This window comes from Mus caroli, chromosome 13, assembly GCF_900094665.2.
Source record: "Mus caroli chromosome 13, CAROLI_EIJ_v1.1, whole genome shotgun sequence".
Classification (NCBI taxonomy): Eukaryota; Metazoa; Chordata; class Mammalia; order Rodentia; family Muridae; genus Mus; species Mus caroli.
This window is the reverse complement of record NC_034582.1, coordinates 91201981-91208212: the sequence shown is the minus strand read 5'-3', so window position 1 is coordinate 91208212 and position 6232 is coordinate 91201981. Positions and strand designations below refer to the sequence as shown.

The 6232-nt window shown below is 42.1% G+C and overlaps 1 long non-coding RNA gene across 1 annotated transcript in view; it reads right to left on the bottom strand.

The window, feature by feature from the left end:
• Positions 1 to 1170: 1170 nt before the first annotated feature.
• LOC110307582 overlaps positions 1171 to 6232 on the bottom strand; it is a 25287-nt gene continuing 20225 nt past the window's right edge. The window contains exon 3 of the long non-coding RNA XR_002379427.1: positions 1171 to 2157. This is a non-coding gene — a long non-coding RNA (uncharacterized LOC110307582). The remainder of the gene's footprint in view (positions 2158 to 6232) is intronic.

The following is a 6232-nucleotide window of genomic DNA, read 5'->3' as shown; positions in this document are numbered from 1 at the left end:
TTTGAGCATTTGGCCCAACATGTGCAAGGCCTCAAGAGAAGCTCACTTCCTGGTACGTATATATCATATATCCCATGTACACATAGATACAGTATTCACTAAGGGTCAGGGACTAAAATCTGTGAATAAAATACATGTGAATGATTCTGAAGCGTGATTGAAGCAGCTTTAGCCAGTACGGTTGCTGTTCTCTGTTGATGGGCCTTTCTGTTTGTGGAAGCCACCCTAACAGTTAGGCTGGCAGGATGCAGGTCTTGATATCGGCTCCTCTGAGTGCTTTATTCAGTGAGGCTTGTCAGGCCTGCAATGGCAGCGGAGTCTCCCCCACAGATGCACCACTCTCAGACCTCATGCTCATAGACAATCATTGCTTAGCAGGAAATACATCAGATTTGCCTGCCTTTTCATTTGCATTCCGAGTGGGAGGTCACAAGGGTGAGGTCTAGACTCTAAAAGTAGGTACAGATTCTAATTACAACTCACTTTATGCTTTTGACTGGTTTGATCTGACAGATTGCACACCCCCTACCACACACACAGGGCTCCTTGGGTCTAAACTAACTGCCCATATTTCCCTTAATTCTCCCAGTCGCCTCTCTAAAATTGCTTCCTTAAAGTCTCTCTAGTATGCCATGTCAGACTCTTGCTAAAATCTTGCCTCAAAGCCACAAGATTACTACATCATAATAGAAACTCCACAGAGAATACGGCTCCTAGAATGCAGAATCTGCTGAGGACCACTCTTCCTGAATATTCTGTTGCAACAGGCTGCATTGAAATACAATGCAAACCCCATATTTGGTTTCCTGAAGTGTTTTCTCCTCCGACTAAGCGAGTAGATGGACAGACACTGAATCAGCAAATCATTTGAGCTTGTATGACAGTGACCTCCAGGTCACAGTACCCAAGTCCAGGAACCACTTCCTTGTTACATGACCACTGATAAAAATCGCTTCCTGTCTCAGTTTTCATGACTGTAAAATGATAAGTGGAGAGGTCCATTTAAGCTCCTAAATCACAAAGGAGTGATTATTGTTAGGCTGGACTTGCTGTTATTAAGAAATACCCAATAATGTTAATTATGATAACTGCCATTTCTAGCATCTGCTTCCCTTGAGATGATATATATGGAAGGAAACTTCTAGGAGTTAAAAGAGGAGGAAGAAAGTTAGATATCACTGTCCATTTATTCAGTTGAATACTCTGGGACAGACTATTAACAGTTCCCAAACAATCTTGTAGGCCAGCTGTTAGTAACCTGTGGGTCAGATCTCTTTGAGGGATGAATGACCCTTCCACAAGGATTGCATATTAGATATCCTGCATGTCAGATATTTATATCGTATCAGTAGCAAAATTACAGTTATGAAGTAGCAACAAAAACAATTTTATGGTTGGGGTCAGCTCAACATGAGGAACACTGTTAGAGAGTCACAACATTCTGAAGGCTGAGAACCACAGTCTCAAGCCGATCTTAAATTCAAGGAAATCGGAGAAGTTGGATCTCTTACAGAATTTATCAGACTCGAGACAAAACCATGATGCTTTGAGGCCTGGAGAAGTTCAGTGGGAAAGAAAGCCAGCTTCCTCGTGGCTTACTGCTATTCACACCCTGAATATCTCAAAGATCATAGGATCCTTAAAGATAAAGAGATAAGTCTGTGGGTGAACACGGCATGTTCACACGGTGGTTGCATTGAAGATAAAGATAACACTGAGCTGAACTTGGCATTTTCACACGGTGGTATTATTTGGAAGGACAGGAAGCTGAAAACCAAGATGTGACCCAGTTTGAGTCCTAGGTGACACAGAGGTAGGAGCCCAGGCTCATATCTGCTCTCACAAGGCATCAGAAAATACCTGGAGGAAAAACACTTCAAGAAAAATGATCAAGATGAAAAACTGGAAACCTCGTAAAGTGAGGAGAGACTCAGTTCTGCTGGCAACATCGTGACCGCAGGGCTAACTACAGGAAAATTGTGAATCAACAATGCTTTAAAGGGATGGATGGGGAGATGTCTCAGTCAATAACGGCTTCATACAAGCATGAGGATCTAAGTTCCATCCCTTAGAAGGCACACAGAAAAGTCAGATGTGTTACATACACATGAACCCCCATACACATGAACTTGTGCACATGTATAGTTCCCAGAAGTCCTTTAAATATTAAAAAAAAAAANTCTCTCTCTCTCTCACACACACACACACACACACACACACACACACACACACACATACACACACACACACACACACGCACGCGCACGTCTAGACTCATACCAATATCTTATTGCCAGGCTTATTGCACCCAAGTCCTAAAGTCACGTAAAAATATAACCTCAGAAACTGCTGAGGACTACTTATACTTGTGCACACCTTTAATCCCAGCACTTGGCACTTGGCTGGGCAGAGGCAAGCAGAACTCTGTGAGTTCAAAGCCAGCCTGGTCTACTTAGCAAGTTCTAAGCCAGCTATGGCTATATAACAAAACTCAGAAAGAGGGTTTTTTTGTTTTTTTTTTTTTTTTGAAAGTGTTTACTTTGTTTTGTTCTATTGTCTGATTTTGAGAAAGAGTCCAGGTGGGTCTCAGGTCTCAAACATGTGGTCCCCGTGCCTCCACCCTCATTAGTCCTGGGATTAAAGGCATATGCCATATATCTGGATGGGAAGATGTTTTTTATTCTATAGTTGTTTGGATATTCTAGGTCGGTTACATATCTAAATACGTCTCAGACCATCTAGATAATTACTATTCTTTTTTTTTTAATATCAGCTGGTGTTTGAACCAAATCTGACTAAAGCAGCAACAAATTTAATGAGGAAAAGAGTTTTTCAACAAACGTTGCTAAGAGAGCTGAGTATTTATGTGGGAAGGGAGGTCTCAACCTTTACCATGTATAAAAATTAACTTAAACTGCATTACATCATAAGAAAAGATACTAGAGAGTCTTTGTGACCTGGGGTTAGGGAAAAATTTTCTCAAAAACCCACAACTATATAAAAGATGACATCATAAACTCTAAGTCATCAAAACTAAAATTTTCGTTCTAAGCCTGTCAAAAATGAAAATGCAAGTTTCAGATTGGCACAACATATTTGTGCGTGTGTGTGTGTGTGTGTGCGTGTGTGTGTGTGTGTGTGTGTGTGTGTGTGTGTGTGTGCATACAAAACATATTCCTGAGGGAACTGTTAAAATTTAATAATAAGACAATCTATACAATAAAAATAAATGGACAATAAAAGAAATAATAAAGGGGTTGGTGTAGTCAGTAGGGAGAGTGCTTGCCTAGCACACACAACTCCTGAGTTCAGTCCCAGCAGAGAATAAACTAGACAGAGTAGTGTGTGGCTAGCATTCAACAGGCAGGGGCAGCAGAACAGAAGTTCAAAGCCATCCTGGGATACACAACGAGTTGGAGGCTGTTGTGTGATGCATAAGACCTTGTCCCAAAAGTAAAAGAAAATAATAAATATAAATGGTTGGATACTTTACCAAAGACAATTAAGGGAAAACAAGTCTATGCATGCAAAGACAGACAGGCAATGCTATCAGTCACCACAGTCACCACATAATGTGAGTTAGAAGTGTGGTGACCTATCACACAGTAGTTACTAGACTGGCTGCAATAGAAGCTGATAATACCCCGTTAAAGATGTGGACATGCATAGTTGTCATATATTTCTGCTGGGAACGCCGAAGGGCAGTGCTACTTTAGAAAACACTCTGCAACTTCTTAAAGTTACACAAAATTAGCTCTTCACAAACGTATCACTCAGAAGCGCCCTTTCTGGGTGTTAACCCTAATGGGATTGCGAATCTATCTCACAGACATGGAGCACACAGACATGGAACAATCATTTCCCACCAACTCAGTGTCTAAAGGAGACCTTCCTTGAGTTTACTTTACTATATTTGAAAACCTTCTAGCTATTACAAATAACCTTCCTTTTAATGTTTTGAGCTGGCCTCTTGACGTTTTAATCCTTTCTCTTTTTACAACTTTGTCAAATCTTAGAAAACATAAAACAGGACTCTTCCATCAGTGTGGCCAAGGATCGTGAAGACAATTAAGCTGTCTGGCAGGTTGGGAAAAGGATTTCAAATCTGCATGGATAGATATCATGACACTGTGGCCTGCAACAAAGGCCTAGAAAAGGTTCCGGGTTTTAAGAGTTCTGTGTAGCTGTCTCTCCCAGCATTCCCCCGGAACTTTAATGAGGCAGTTAGGAGTCTTGCTGGCTTTGAGTCTACCCTTTCAGATTGCTTCTGCAGAGCCACTGCCTTCTGATGTCCAAATATTTAGCCACATGAAGGAAGCCTTCTTCTAGGTTTTTTTCCCCCCATGAAAGCTGAATTCTCTGTAGCTCTGGATCTTGACCCCTGACACAGTTAAGCCTAGCAAACAATGGTCGAATCATCCGTCATTACTCTCTAGTTGAAGAGAGGTCATTCGACACAATAAGCTGAAAGCCAAGGGAAGGACTGAGGGCTGTCATGCGTCCTCTTCACAAGTGAGTGAACTTGAGTCTTGCCAGTTGGGATGTGAGGAATCTGGGGCTGCTTCAGGAATGTCAGTCATTTCATCCTAAGGCAACGCTGGTATTCTTGCTCCTCCCCATGTTTGGTCATTAACTAGACACACAGAGACCAGCTCGGAGGTGCACTCTTATCACAAGTCCTGCTTGCTGCTAAAATTAAGTCTTCCCATTGTTCCCATTTCCTAGAAGGAAAACCCCGGACCTTCCAAGTGCTCCAGAGAGGGGTGTGGACTCTTCAGATTCAAAGCTGTTTACACCAATCAATGCTCTTTCCCAAGGAATGCCTTTGAAACCGGCAGACAAAGGCCAGAGAAGGAACATGGGGGTTGGCCCGGCACAACTTCCTGGCAACCAGCTTGAGCCTTGCAGCCCACCCTGAAAGTCCAAGGATGGTGTTCCCAGTGGCCTTAGGAAATCCTTTAAAGGGGACAAGAGAAGGGGACCAGTCTAATTTCTATTGTACCCAGTATAATAAACTAATTTTGTTGCCAGTCATTCTCTCCTTTGAAGTTTTACACTGTTAATAGTGACAATTAATACAAACCAGCCAGTGGCATCTTATGCTTTATTCTCCCTCTTCTGGAGTTTGCTCCAGGATGGGCCTCCTGCCCTCCCAGAGAAGTCTGCAGGATCCTCATGGGCAGAAACTCTCCTCTTCACACTAGCAGGGATCAAAGGAAGAATCCCTTTGTCTCCTTTTGAATTCTCCTCAACTCTAGCACCAGTAAAGCCATTTTTTCCCTTCAAATTCTCCCCACATGTCTCTGAGGGTCAGGAACTGTCATTAATAAAGTTTAGAGAACTGCATAAATTTTATGGTGTTTTCAAATTAATAGGCAACATTCCCTAAGAGCAATTATTATGACTTTTTAGCAGAAAAGTTCACCTCAGGGAAAAAAAAAAACAAATAGTAACACACTTGTTCAAAGTCTCTGCCATCTCTATTTTGTTCTCGTATGAAAATGTTTTACATACACCAGGGGATTCTGAACATGTTTAGGGACATTTTCCAAATGTTTTAAAGTCCAAGGCTGTCAGTCCTAGGAGTTGTTGCTGATAAGCTGGGTCTCTGTTGAAAGACACTGTGAGCGGCACACTGGTTTTCTCCTATCTTGCCACCCTGCCTCTCACAGGCTCTCCATGACCTTGGTTAATTCTGGTTCTCTTAGGTTTGCACAGTTCTCGTGGGGGCACTGTTTTAAAGCAGGCTGTTGTCAAAACCATCAGTCCAGTGGCTTCCAGAGTAGGTTCCCATGGCTCTTGCCCTTTGATTTACCATTATCACTCAAGAGGCAAAGAGTTCAAGAAACCTAAGATATTCTAGTAAGTTCAGTTTTCTAGTGAGTAGACTTTTGTCTCACATACTGTCTGACCAATAAACAAAACCACATTGAATATGTCCTAGCCATTCAAAATCAGAACCCACCAAAGCACACTTGTTTTAAAAGGTAGCCTGGGTAGGCGTTTTTCAAAGTCCACACAGCATTTCTGGTGCTTTGGTTGGTTCTCCATACTCCCCATTCTTGGCACAGGTTGTAGAAGGACTCAATGCTAGGTTATCTTACAAGTTCACACACACATACACACACACACACACACACACACACTCCTATATGCTGATACTCCAACTAATGTAGCAACTTCCCTTCCTAAGTAGCAGACTCATAAACATTCCACCTTCCCTCCAAACACA